The sequence below is a fragment of the Erinaceus europaeus genome, chromosome 18 (genome assembly GCF_950295315.1).
Source record: "Erinaceus europaeus chromosome 18, mEriEur2.1, whole genome shotgun sequence".
NCBI classification, from domain to species: domain Eukaryota; kingdom Metazoa; phylum Chordata; class Mammalia; order Eulipotyphla; family Erinaceidae; genus Erinaceus; species Erinaceus europaeus.
Genome location: NC_080179.1, coordinates 12,479,042 through 12,492,842, shown reverse-complemented (window position 1 = coordinate 12,492,842; position 13,801 = coordinate 12,479,042). Strand labels below are relative to the sequence as shown.

The 13,801-nt window shown below is 40.6% G+C and overlaps 1 long non-coding RNA gene across 1 annotated transcript; it reads left to right on the top strand.

Annotated features, from left to right (window-relative positions):
• Positions 1-1,131: 1,131 nt before the first annotated feature.
• LOC132534241 (uncharacterized) lies at positions 1,132-3,765 on the top strand. Its single transcript, XR_009545917.1, has 3 exons — positions 1,132-1,215; positions 2,298-2,395; positions 2,877-3,765. It is a non-coding gene; the product is annotated as an uncharacterized LOC132534241 (long non-coding RNA).
• Positions 3,766-13,801: the final 10,036 nt, after the last annotated feature.

Here is a 13,801-nt window from a genome sequence, read left to right as displayed (position 1 = left end):
TCGTGCGAAGTAAACCCAGAAAAACAGACTTTAAAAGTTATGTTCTGGTGTTTGTTTGGGACTTGAGTCACAAAACTGCTGGAAATATATTTGTAGGTTGATTTTATTTCCTAGACCTCAAAGGAAGTTTACATGGAATGGTCACATTTTCTAAGAGCCATAGATTTCTTCAGGACATTTCGAAAACCTTTCCATTGGTATTTACTCATTTCAGGACTTGTGTGTGTGACTGTTCAAGTCAGGTATCACTACCAGGTATCACTACCAGGAAGTAAGGCACTTCAGCCTTTATTTTATTTTTTATTATTATTAGTGATTTAATATTGATTTACAAAATTATGAGATAGCAGGGGTATGGTGTGTGTGTGTGTGTACATTAACACTTATTATTATTATTATTATTATTATTATTATTATTATTATTATTATCTCCAGGGTTATTGCTGGGCTCAGTGCCTGCACCATGAATCCACTGCTCCTGGAGGCCATCCCCCCCCCCTTTTGTTGCCCTTGTTGTTGTAGCCTTGTTGTGGTTATTATTGTTGTGTTATGTCGCTCATTGTTGGATAGAACAGAGAGAAATGGAGAGAGAAGGGGAAGACAGAGAGGGGGAGAGAAAGATAAACACCTGAAGACCTGTTTCACCACTTGTGAAGTGACTCCCCTGCAGGTGGGGAGTCCGAGGCTAGAACCGGGATCTTTAACTCAGGTCCTTGCGCTTTGCGCCATGTGTGCTTAACCCGCTGCGCTACCATACAACCCAACCCCCGTACATTAACACTTTTTTTTAAGACAAGGAATAACATGCTTCAGGTCTGGTTCGTCTCCTTGCCCTGCCCCATCTTGCCCCGTCCCCCCAACACACACAGTACAGAGAAATTATAGACAACTTCAAATCAGATCCCAACACTGGCAGATTAATCCTATTGCTAGAAACTCAGCGTGTCACAAGTTGTCTGTGGTATTAAGCAGCAGCTGTTGAATTCCCTGTCAAAGAACAGCTGAAAATAACACTGAAGAGTAGATCAGAGGTCAAACGCAAGCACATCAGAGTCACTAACTCTAGTAACTGGAGCCATCAGAAATCTCTGGGACACAGCCAGAGGGGAAGATACAGCAGTAAACAGAGTTAAATGAGGCCTGTCTATGTATAAATCCATACCTTGATCTAAAAGCACATTCATTCAGGTTCAGGGCCAAGGTGTAGAAAGCTGGGTCAATATCAATGCTCTGTTTTGCTAATAGAATAAGGATCCTTATAGTATTTTGCTTAAAAGGGGATTGTGTTCTTGCATGTCCGTGGGTGATCAGCAATACATGATTTCCCAGCCTATGAGAGAGCTGCTCTGCAGTCGCGAGCCCTGATGCAGGTTCCTGCTCTGTCTCTGCTGCTCCAGCAAGATGGAAACCACATGTAGAATCTCAGATTTCTTTCTTTTTTTTAAAGATATTGTTGACTTTATTTTTTTATTTCCTTTTGTTGCCCTTTTTATTGTCCTAGTTATTATTTTTGTCGTCGTTGTTGGATAGGATGGAGAGAGGAGGGGGAGACAGAGAGGGGAAGAGAAATATAGACACCTGTAGACCTGCTTCACTGCCTGTGAAGCGACTCCCCTGCAGGTGGGGAGCGGGGGGAGCTCAAACTGGGATCCTTAGGCCGGTCCTGGCGCTTTGTGCCACGTGCGCTCAACCCGCTGCCCTACCGCCTGACTCCCAGAACCTCAGATTTCATTGGACACTGTGAGGTAACAAGTTGGAGTAAACTTGGGAGAGTAGGTATAAATGCTATAAGTGGTTTGATTTTTCCGTAATTCTTTCTTTTTTAAAGAAATATATTTTTATTATTTTTATATATTAGAGAAAGACAGAAATCAAGAGAAAGGGGGAGGTAGAGAAACGAGAGAAACACCTGCAGCCCTGCTTCACCACTGGCAAAGCTTTCTGCAGGTGGAGACTGGGGGCTTGAACCTGGATCTTTGCACATTGTAACAACCACCCGGCCCCACCTTAATTCTTAAGATCTTTTTTAGTACTTACTAGGCAGTAGCAGAGAGAAATTGACAGGGAAGGAAGGGGGAGATAGAATAGGAGAAGGAAAGAAAAAAAAATCTGCAGCACTGCTTTGTCACTTGTGAAGATTTCCACCTCTGGGTGGGGGCTGGACCAGGGTCCTTGCACATTGTAACACATGAGCTCAGCTGGGGATGCCACAGTCCAGCCCCATGAGGGTTCATTTTTATGCTGGACATTTAGAATGTACTTAAAATTACCTGACCTCTTTGTCCTGGTTGCTTCAGCTCTTAAAAACAGGCTCCTTCCATTCCAGCAAACAGTTGCTCCAAACCAAAGCAAGCTGATGAAAGCAAGTTTACAATGAACTGCCTTCAAGAAAAAGGTAAGAGTTGACAAATGTGTCCCATAATATCCACACCCTACCTTAAAATGTCCAGAGGCATTGCTTAAGTTACTGTGTACATAGCCAATCAGAACAGCAAACAATGACCTGTGTCTAAAATACACAGTGCATTTCCACCCAAAGTTAATCCTACTGGTGGGAACTCAGTATGTGTCATGAGTTGCATAAAAGAGTCAAAAGGACATTTTGGCAGCTGACTGCAAGGACCTAGTCTCCAAAGAGTGGTTTACGTCCACAAAGGCCCACTTAAGGTGGATGACTGTGTAGAGGGTCTGGAGTGCAGCATGGAATGTGTGGAACTGCAGGTTCAGACCAAAAGAAAAGGAGAAGAAAAATGGAGAAGTGATTTGAGAATGGGACTGAAACACTGATTAATTCTAAGGCAAAGGCAATTAGAAATATTCAGCAGTAAAGGCAGTACTTTCTGTGTATGCAGATGGCCTTTCTTTCTGTTAATTAGGTGGAGCAGACTTGGAGTGTTACATGAAGAAAATACTAAAAGAAAAAAAAAAAGGAAGGAAGGAAGGAAGGAAGGAAGAGAAAGAAAATGCTGGAGGCTGGATGGTAGCACACTGGGTTAAGCACACACGTCATGGACCAGCATAAGGATCTGGGTTCCAGTTCCTGGCTCCCCACCTGCAGGGGGGTTGCTTCATAAGCAGTGAAGCAGGTCTGCAGGTGTCTCTTTTTCTCTTCCCCCTTTCTCTCCTCTCTTGATTTTTCTCTGTCCTATCCAACAACAACAACAACAACAGCAAAAACAACAACAATAGTAATAAAAACAAGGGTAAGAAAAATGGGAAAAATGGCCTCCAGGAGCAGTGGATTTGTGGTGCAGGCACCGAGCTCCAGCAATAACCCTGGAGGCAAAAAGAAGAAAGAAAATGCTTTCTAGGGGCTGGGTTGTTGAGTGCACAAGAATTCGGGTTCAAGTCCCCATTTCAAACCTGCAGAGGAAAAGCTGCCGGAGTGGTGAAGCAGGGCTGCAGGTGTCTCTCTTTCTCACTATCTCCCCCTTCCCTCTTGATTTCTGGCTGTCTCTCTACAATAAAAAGGATAATTTTAAAAATTAAAAAAAGCGAAACAAAAAAGAAAATGCTTTCTACACTAGTGAACATGAGCAATAATGCAGAGTACATATGTCAACATTTCTCTTCCCTTCTCTGGCTTAATCTCCTTTTTGTCTATAATTTTTTGCCCTTCCCATTACAGAAGTTCTGCCATGCAGACTTCTCCTATATCTAGCTCCTGTTGAACCTTGGCCTAGTTTCCCTTAACTTAGAACAATATTTTGTTATTAATTATGTTACTAGTACTGGAAATTGGCTTCATAGATATAATAAGCATATTATAATAAAGAAATGAATACTCTAAATGGGTACAATAAATGAGTTTTTATATGTTGTACTAGAGGTTTTTTTGGGGGGGATTTTGCTTATTTGAAATATGATTTGAGTATCATTAACAAAAACAAAAATCTCCAACTAGACACAATGAAAGACCTTACAGGCATTCTCATAACCTTTGACGTTTATATAGAGAATTTTGCAGAGGTTACTATGCCTTTTCTGTCTGTCCCTCTGGGAAGTGCCTGTCTTCACACCACTCAATTCTAGTGAAACGTCATCCATGGGGAATCAAAAAGCTGTAACTGTATTTTGTACAGTTGTGAAAAACACTTTTCCACTGATTTTTTTATTGTGTATAATGCACAAAAAATTACTATCCCAACAGTTTTTAAATGTACACCTCAGTGATACTGACATATTCATGATGTTGTACAAATATCACTACCATCATCTTCATAGCATTTTCAACTTTTTTTTCTTCTTTATATAACTTTGGGGTGGGGGTAGATAGCATAATGGTTATGCAGAGACTCTCATGCCTGAGGCTCTGAAGTCCCAGGTTCCCTGCACCACCATAAAACTAAGCTGCTAACTGCTCTGGTTAGTATATGTATATATATTTGACAACTGACAATATCACATGTAATTAGAATCATGCAGTACTTATCTTTTTCTAACTTACTAATTTCACTTAGCTCACTCAATTTTATCCTCCTTTTTTTTTCTCCTTTTTTTTTTAAAGTTTTTTTTTTTCTTTTATTTTTTTTGGCCTCCAGGGTTATTGCTGGGGCTCAGTGCCTGCACTACGAATCCACTGCTCCTAGAGGCTATTTTTTTTCCTTTTGTTGCCCTTGTTCTTTAACGTTGCTGTTATTATTATTGTTGCTGTATAGGACAGAGAGAAATTGAGAGAGGAGGGGACATGGGTTGGGAGGCAAAAAAAGAAAAAGATAAAGAAATTATGGGGCATATACACAGTTTTTTAAAAAAATTATTTATTCTCCTTTGTTGCCCTTGTTGTCTTATTGTTGTAGTTATTATTGTTGTCATTGTTGTTGAATAGGACAGAGAGAAATGGTGAGAGGAGGGGGAAGACAGACAGGGGGAGAGAAAGATAGACACTTGCAGACCTGCTTCACCACCTGAAGCAAACCCCCCCCCTGCAGGTAGGGAGCTGGGGCTCAAACTGGGATCCTTATGCTGGTCCTTGCACTTTGCGCCACGTGCATTTAACCCGCTGCGCCACCGCCCTGTGCCCTTTATTCGCCTTTTAACATATATCAGAATTTCTTTCCTTTTTAAGGATGAATACTATTTCATTATCCATTCAACTATCAACTGACACCTGGGTTACTTTCTTAAATATTTTTATGGGGGAATTAATAGTTTATAGTATATACAGTACATATATAAAATTTCTCAGTTTACTGAAAAACATTTTCACTCCCGCCTCAGTCTTTCTCTACCATCATGCAGCAGGACCCAAGCGCCCCCCCCCCCATACAGACACACAGACAAGAATCCTTTACTTGGTGCAGTACAACAAATCCAGTCTAACTTGGTCTTTTCTCATGCTTTAGTCATTGTGAACAATGTTGCTATGAATACAATCACATACTATCAACTAAGAGCTTGTTTCATCTCCCTGAGTTATATGCCCAGAAGTGTACTTGCTGGACCAAAAGTTATTCTATTTTTGGATCTTTTTAGAAAGCACAAACTATACCCTGTATTGATAAAAAAACAAACATTTTAATAACTAGTTGTTTAAAAACTGTATCATAAGATTATATATTAGCTCTGTCTACCAGACATGCCATTGAAACAACACATTTTCTTTGCCGGAGCATTGTGGGCTGTGCGTATTTTTCATACAAATTGCTCAGTATTTGTCTTAATACTGTTATTAGTTAAACTGTCTAAACTTTATATTGACAAATAGATATAATATAAATAAACATGAATGAGTCTATTTATTCAGATAAAAAAATTCAAGGCAAAACTTCCTCTATAGTGTTATTTGCACTAGTACTGGTAGGTGCCATTATTAATACGTACATGTAGATAAACATGTATAAGACATTAGTATAAGTGCTTTACACCTTCAACTTCATTTAATTCACACAACGAGTTTGAAGAGATTTTCCAGATTTTGTAAACACCCACAGCTTCTCTGAACCTCTGGCCTGGCTTTTAAAACTATCTATGAACTTCCTTGTTTTATTATGTTTTTTAACAACATATAAGAATTTATTTTGGGGAGTTGGGCGGTAGCACACAGGGTTAACCTTACATAGTGCGAAACACAAGGACCCCCGCAAGAATCCCAGTTCGAGCCCCCGGATCCCCACATGCAGGGGGTGGGTCACTTCCCAATGGGTGAAGCAGGTGTTCAGGTATCTTTCTCTCCCCCTCTCTGTCTTCCCCTCCTCTCTCAATTTGTCTTTGTCCTATCCAACAACAGCAGCAGCAACAACAACCACAATGAAAAAATAACTAGCCGCGAGGAGCAGTGGATCTGTAGTGTAGTCACTGAGCCCTAGCGATAATTCTGGAGGCAAAAATAAACAAATAAATAAATAAATAAAACCAAAAAAATTATTTTCCTTCTTATAAATGATATTTCTTGAAAACGTGACCTAGGACTTGCCTGGTGGCGCCATGAACTTCAGGGATCTGGGCTTCCTGTTATTTCTGTTCTACCATCTTGAAGCACTGAACTTTAAGCACTGGTTCAGCATGACTCACAGACAGACCTCCAGATAACACCAGGCAACTGAAAGTGAGTGAGATGAGGAATGAGGAAGGAGAGAGGAGGACTAGGGTCCTTTCAGTTGACCAATTTCCACTTATTTATTAATTCATTTTACTAGGGTTTTACAGTATGGGTCTTGGCATATGAGCACATCAATACTATTTAAGACAATTCATTGAGTATTTTTGTATATAACGAATATTTGTCTAGTTTTGGGTACACAACAAGTCTTAGGGATATAGTAGCAAGCAGAAGAGGTTCCTGCCCTCAAATAGGTGACATCCCAGTGAGAAAAGCCATCACACACAGTGAAACAAAAAAGCTAGATAAAAATACAGTGTTATAAAAGCCCTGGGGAAAATCACTAGTAGTGGCTTAAGTAGATTGAGTTTCATAAAGTAATCTTTAGAATTTACCAGAGAAATCAGGAACTACTACCAGTATATTTCTGTTGGAATACAAAGATATAAAGAAATAATAAACTGACTGTGCATAAAAATGACAAGTAAATCATACAATGTGGCAAGGAGCAAGTGGGTTAGGGGCTTGAACTGGAATCCTTGTGCCAGTCCTTGAACGTCTTACTATGTGTGCTTAATCTGCTGTGCCCCTGCCTGACCCTCTCATGTCTTCTTTGATTGTTTCACTCTGGGTACATTAGCTACCATAGATTTCCTTATAACTGAATATGCTTAAGGGCATATAACTCTTCTTCTTAATGATTGGTAGAATAACCATAAAAAGTAACTCATATAAAAAGCAAAGTTTTCATCTATCAATGTTAAGGAAAATGAAGCAAAACAAAACTAGGCCAGTAAAGAGAATACTTAGTTTGGTCAAAGATCAAAGATGACTGTATTATTATGTTATGGAATGACCTAGCAATAATGACATGTGAGGTTACATACTTGCTCAGTTATTATAAATATCTTTTCTTTGAAACTTTCTAAAGAAAATGTATGATTTAGATAACTGTCAACTGTAGGTGTGGATTTTTAAATGAACAGTAAAAATGCAGCTACTCTTGATTTGGGAAAACAACTTACAGAATGGAAGAGATTGGATGAGATTTTTAAAAATATTTATTTATTCCCTATTGTTGCTCTTGTTTTATTGTTGTAGTTATTATTGTTGTTATTCATGTTGTGGTCGTTGGATAGGACAGAGAGAAATGGAAAGAGAAGGGGAAGACAGAGAGGGGGAGAGAAAGATAGACACCTGCAGATCTGCTTCACCACTTAATAATCAACTCGCCTGCAGGTGGGGAGCCGGGGGCTCAAACTGGAATCGTCCGCCAGTCCTTGAGCTTTGTGGCACGTGCTGTTAACCTGTTGCGCTACCGCCTGATTCCCAGATGCGATTTTTTATACAGTCAAGAAAAGCTTTCATGTGCAAAGCTTATATAAAAAGTCTAAGAACACAAAAGTTTGTGTCTCAGACTGCATCACGGCAAGGTTCTCTCGCTGATATAATGCCTCTCCACAAAATGAAGTATCCTGACAGCTACCCATTCGGAAAAGAGGGCGATTGTAAGAGACGGCAGGAGCCTTAATCAACTTGGATTTTGGGGGGAGTCGGGCGGTAGAGCAGCGGGTTAAGCGCAGGTGGCGCGAAACGCAAGGACCTACTTATTAAGATCCTGTTTGAGCTCCCGCCACCCCACCTGCAGGCGAGTCGCTTCACAAGCGGTGAAGCAAGTCTCCAAGTGTCTATCTTTCTCTCTCCCTCTCTGTCTTCCCCTCCTCTCTCCATTTCTCTCTGTCCTATCCAACGACGACGACATCAATAACAACAACAACAATAACTACAATAAAACAAAGGCAACAAAAGGGAAAATAAATATTAAAAAAAATTTTAGTACTAAAAAAAAAAACAACTTGGATTTTGGAAAATCACATTTCATTTGTTTTTCCATTCTGTTGCTAAACTTCGGCTGAGGCTGAGAATTTCCATCCCAAGTAACCCCCAGGGAGGTCTGGAGAGCAAGTCATTCCAGTTGCATGGGAAGCAAGCTGGCAGTGACGCTCCAGCTCCATGGTGATCTGCCACTGCACTAGGGAGGAATGATTTTTGCCAAGGAAGGAAAAAACACACTGAAAATGCAAGGGATATAGAAATAAAATGTCCTACACAGGATGGCATTATCCATGGAGTTTAAACAGAAAGTGTGTGAAGAATTTAGAAACATTTTTTTAATTTATTTCTTTATTGGGGAATTAATGTTTTACATTCAACAGTAAATACAACAGTTTGTACATGCATAACATTCCCCAGTTTCCCATTTAACAATACAACCCCCACTATGTCATTTATCATCCTTCATGGACCTGTATTCTCCCCACCCACCCACCCCAGAGTCTTTTACTTTGGTGCGATACGCCAATTCCATTTCAGGTTCTACTTGTGTTTTCTTTTCTCATCTTGTTTTTCAACTTCTGCCTGAGAGTGAGATCATCCCATATTCATCCTTCTGTTTCTGACTTATTTCACTCAACATGATTTTTTCAAGGTCCATCCAAGATCGGCTGAAAACGGTGAAGAAACATTTTTTAAATGAGGTTTTATTAAGAAATACTGAGACAATTAAAGAGAAGAATGTAGGGAGTCGGGCGGTAGTGCAGCAGGTTAAGCGCACGTGGTGCCAAGCACAAGGACCTGAGTAAGGATCTCAGTTTGAGCCCCCAATGGATGTTATTATATATGTGTATAACAATAACTATTTGATGCAGATAGGTATGTTGTATATAATACTCTTAAGTATTGTTATAGTGGGCTTTCTTTATTTTTTTGCCTCCAGGGTTATCTCTGGGACTCAGTGCCCGCACTAAATCCACTGCTCTTGGAGGCTATTTTTTCCCTATTGTTGCCCTTGTTTATCACTGTTGTTGTTATTGCTGTCGTTGTTGTTGGATAGGACAGAGAAAAATTGAGTGAGGACAGGAAGACAGAGGGGAGAGAAAGACACTTGCAGACCTGCTTCACCGCCTGTGAGATGATGCCTCTGGAGGTGGGGAGCCAGGGGCTCGAACCCGGATCCTTGCGCTTCTAGCCATGTGCACTTAACCCGCTGCGCCACCGCCCAGGCCCCTATAATGGGCTTTCTAAGTGTGTATGGGATGGTGTTTCAGGATAACTGAGTTCACTGGCATCAATATGATAAGAGCCATATTTTGATTCTACTCTATATTTGTTAAGTTTTCATCATATCTTAAATTTCAACCAGGTTTTAAAAGTATTAGTTTTGAGATCTCTGTCTTCTAAGTAAAAGCACCTCCCACCAGCATTCACACAGAAGTCATCATGGAACCCACATGAAAGGCAACAATTGCTGAGAATGTCCGGAAGGGTAAAAAAAATTAGTAACACCTGCAGGAAAAAAGATATTCATATACTCTGGCTTTTAGGAAAAACAGGAAGCAAGATGACAGAAACTCACAGAAACCTGGAAATAAAAAAGGGTAACAAAAGCAGCAGGCCATTTGTGCCCCACCTCACAACTTCAGTAGCCCTAAGCAAGTGGTTTCCTAGTACAGGTCCCACCCTCATAAAAGGAAGAGTTCAAAAGCGAAGTCTATCTACTTTACCCTGAGTTTAGATTATGACTGGTGTGTCCCTGTTTTGAGTTTCTGCTGGGGGGTGGGAGGGGTGGCGATGGTCTCCTGAAGAAAGCTCCCTGACCTGACCTCTCACTGTACACAGCCCAGTGCACTTTTGTATCTTGTCATAAAGTCCCTTTAGTTTTGTGAAATACAGACTCACTTCCTCTGCTTGAACTCAAGAAAACTTTGTGCTCTAGACAAAGACAGATGATTACTTATGTCTTATGAGTTGGAAAATAGAGGGGAAAAAAATTAGGTGGCTGATCTAAGTTGATGAAACCAAGCCGTCAACAGCCCAGTTACTTCCTTCATAGTCTTCCCTGTACTATAAATATGAAAAGAAAGCATTTGCTGTTTGAAGGTTGGTTTATAATCTGTATTCTGGTGTCTTGACTTCTTGGGTTTCTGACTTTATTTTTCAAATGTCTCCATACTTTACATATGCAAGTTTAAATAAAACATTTAAAATAAGTTCTTTTAAATGAATTCCTTATCTTCTTATTTTTCCATGTACCACACTAGTATTAATGAATATATATAGATATATTCAGAGTGGGAGCAGCAATGGCAGAATAGATAGCAACAAGCCATGTTTCTTGCCAAACAACTGTTATCCTCACCAAATTACAGGGAAGCCCCACCAGCTCACTGTCAGGTTTGCCTGGGAGACACAAGCATGCATTTAGCTAAAGGTTGATGATCATAGTGGGTGATGGGGGGAACAGACACTTTGAGCAAGGGTTTGTAGCTTGGCACATTAGTCACCATTCTATTTGACTCTCTTGGTTAAATTTATTAAGGCATTTTATTCTCTTGATGCTATTTTGAAAATAATTGTTTTATTTATTTTTCAGGTATTTCATTGCTATAATATAGAAATGCAACTGATTTCTGTATATTTACTTTATATGCTATTATTTTTCTAAGTTGTTGATTTGTTTTGTTTTTGGTGCTCTCTAGGATTTTTTTCTTTTCTTTTTAATATATATATATATATATATATATATTTACCAGAGCACTGTTCAGCTCTGGCTTATCTGGGACTTTGGAGCCTCAGACAATAACTATTATGCTATCTAGCCTCCACCCTTCCACCCTTTTCTTTTCTTTCTTTCTTTCTTTTTTTTTTTGCTTCCAGGGTTACCACTGGGGCTTGGTGCCTGCACTACTTAGAAATGCATTGTTCCGGTGGCCATTTTCCCCCCTTAATTGGATAGGACAGAAATAAAATAATGAGAGGAGGGAAAAGAAGAGAAAAGGGAGACACTTACATACCTGCTCTACCACTTATGAGGCGTCCTCCTTGCAGGTGGGGACCCTGCAGGAGGGGAGCCGTCTGGGGAACCTGGGTCCTTACAAGGGTCCTTGCGAGTGTCCTTGCATTCGGTGCTATCTGCGCTTAGCCAGGTGCGCCACCACCATGCTCCCCCCTCTACCCTCGCCAGGATTTTCTGTATGGGAAGATGATGTCAGCCTCAAACATCGACCATTTCACTTCTTCCTTTTCAGCTTAAATACCTTGCTTTCCTTTATTGCCTCCAGGGTCATCGCTGGGCTCGGAGACAACATTATGAATCCTCCGCTCCCGGCGGCCATTTATTCCTTTTCTTTCTTTCTCTCTTTTTTTCCTTTTTTTTTTTTTTTTTTTTTTAGATAGGATAGAAATTGAGAGAGGACGGGGAGACAGAAAGGGAGAGAGAAAGACACCTGCAGACCTGCTTCACCGCAGGTGAAACGACCCCCTGCAAGTGGGGAGCCAGGTGAAAGTCCTTGAACAGATCCTTGCACATAGTACCATAGTGCGCCACCACCTGGCCAATACTTAAAAAAAAAGAAATTATCTTTATTTATTTGTTGGATAGAGACAGCCAGAAATGGAGAGGGAAGGTAGTGATAGAGGAGAGAGACAGAGAGACACCTGCAGCTCTACTTCACCACTTGTGAAGCTTTCACCCTGCAGGTGGGGATGGGGGCCTTGAATCTGGGTCCTTAGGCATGGTAACATGTGCACTCAACCAGGTGCGTCACCACCCAGCCCCTTGTCAATACCTTTTTGAGGAGGTCAGAGAAAAACCCAGAGTGACTCCATTTTGAATGCCTCTGCCATGTTAGGTTTGACCTCAGCCTCACCCCAGATTACTGGAAAACCTGCAAAATGTCCCACCCTGGATCCAACCAGAGACAAGTAGAAAGTCCCCTGGTGTTGCAAAGGAGAACAGCCCATTGACCCGAAACCAACTGTTCCTTGTTCCGTGTAAACATCCCCACCTATACCCACCCTGTGCTAACTATAAAAAGCTGAAATGAAAAGTGATCGGGGTTGCAGACTCTCCCCTCTCCCCTTGCGTGGAAGGGTGTCAGCGGCCCAAGCTTAAGCTTGCTAATAAAGGCTCTTGCTATTGCATGTGATTCTGGTCTTCTTTGCGTGAGATCAGGACTCGAACCTCTGGGCATAACACTTTTATTTATTTATTTATATTTTTTTAATAAACCAGAGCACTGCTCAGCTCTGCCTTACGGCGGTGCAGGGGACTGAACCTGGGACTTCAGAGTCTCAGGCATGAGAGTCTCTTTGCATAACCATTATGCTATCTACCCCTGCCTTATTTATTTATTCATTTATTTATGTTGCATGACTTTTATCTTGCTTGGTTGCTAGGACGATGCACATTGTGTTAAAGTGCTGAATGTGCACACACTTGTTCTTGATAGAGTAAAACTCTGACCTTTCACCATTATTACTGTGAGCTTATAATGTGGTCCTTCCCATGTTGAGGATGGCTTTTAAAACAGAGATAGACTTTTATCAAGAAAACATTGTATCTAGTAAGATGATCTGGTGATTTTTATTGCACTGCTGTGAATTTCTTAAATTCATATTTTCAAAGAATGTTACAGGAGTGTAAGGATCCCGGCTTCCCACCTACAGGAGGGTTGCTTCACAAGTGGTGAAGCAGGTCTGCAGGTGTCTTTCTCTCCTCCTCTCTGTCTTCCCCTCCTCTCTCCATTTCTGTCTGTCCTATCCAACAACGACATCAGTAGCAACAATTATAATGACCACAACAAATTTAAAAAAAAAAGGGGGCAACAAAAGGGAGAAAATGCCCCCCAGGAGCAGTGGGTTTGTGGTGCAGGCACCGAGCCCCAGCAATAACCCTGGAGGCAAGACAAAAAATCAGTGCTTAAAAATTTTTTAAAAAATGTACTAAATATTAATGTGTTCACTTTCCTAAACCTGTTGATTTTTGTAAAAATATTTGATTTTTACAAAAATATTTGATATGACCCTAAATATATAACATACTTCACAAAATGCTACTTTTGTACTCACTGGTTTTCAAATTAGGTAATTTGAAAAAAGATAATCAGACAATAGTTTTGGAAAATATGTGGTGCCGGACTTGACATTGGATTTATGTCCTGCCCCAGTCTTTATAGGGAGGCTGCGTCAGCCTACTCTGTCACTTGAGGAAGACTGGCCCTGAAGTGAGTGCACCCTAGAATATTCCCAGCTGTGGCTGTGCACTGCGAACACAGACAGGGATTCAGAGGTTACATAGGCTCCTGTGCTAAATATGCATATAAGTAGGCCCTGGGTCAGATCAATGCTTAGCAAATTAATATCACTAATAATTTTATTATTAGCTTCATGGATTGATGCGGTAGTTAAATATATATATTA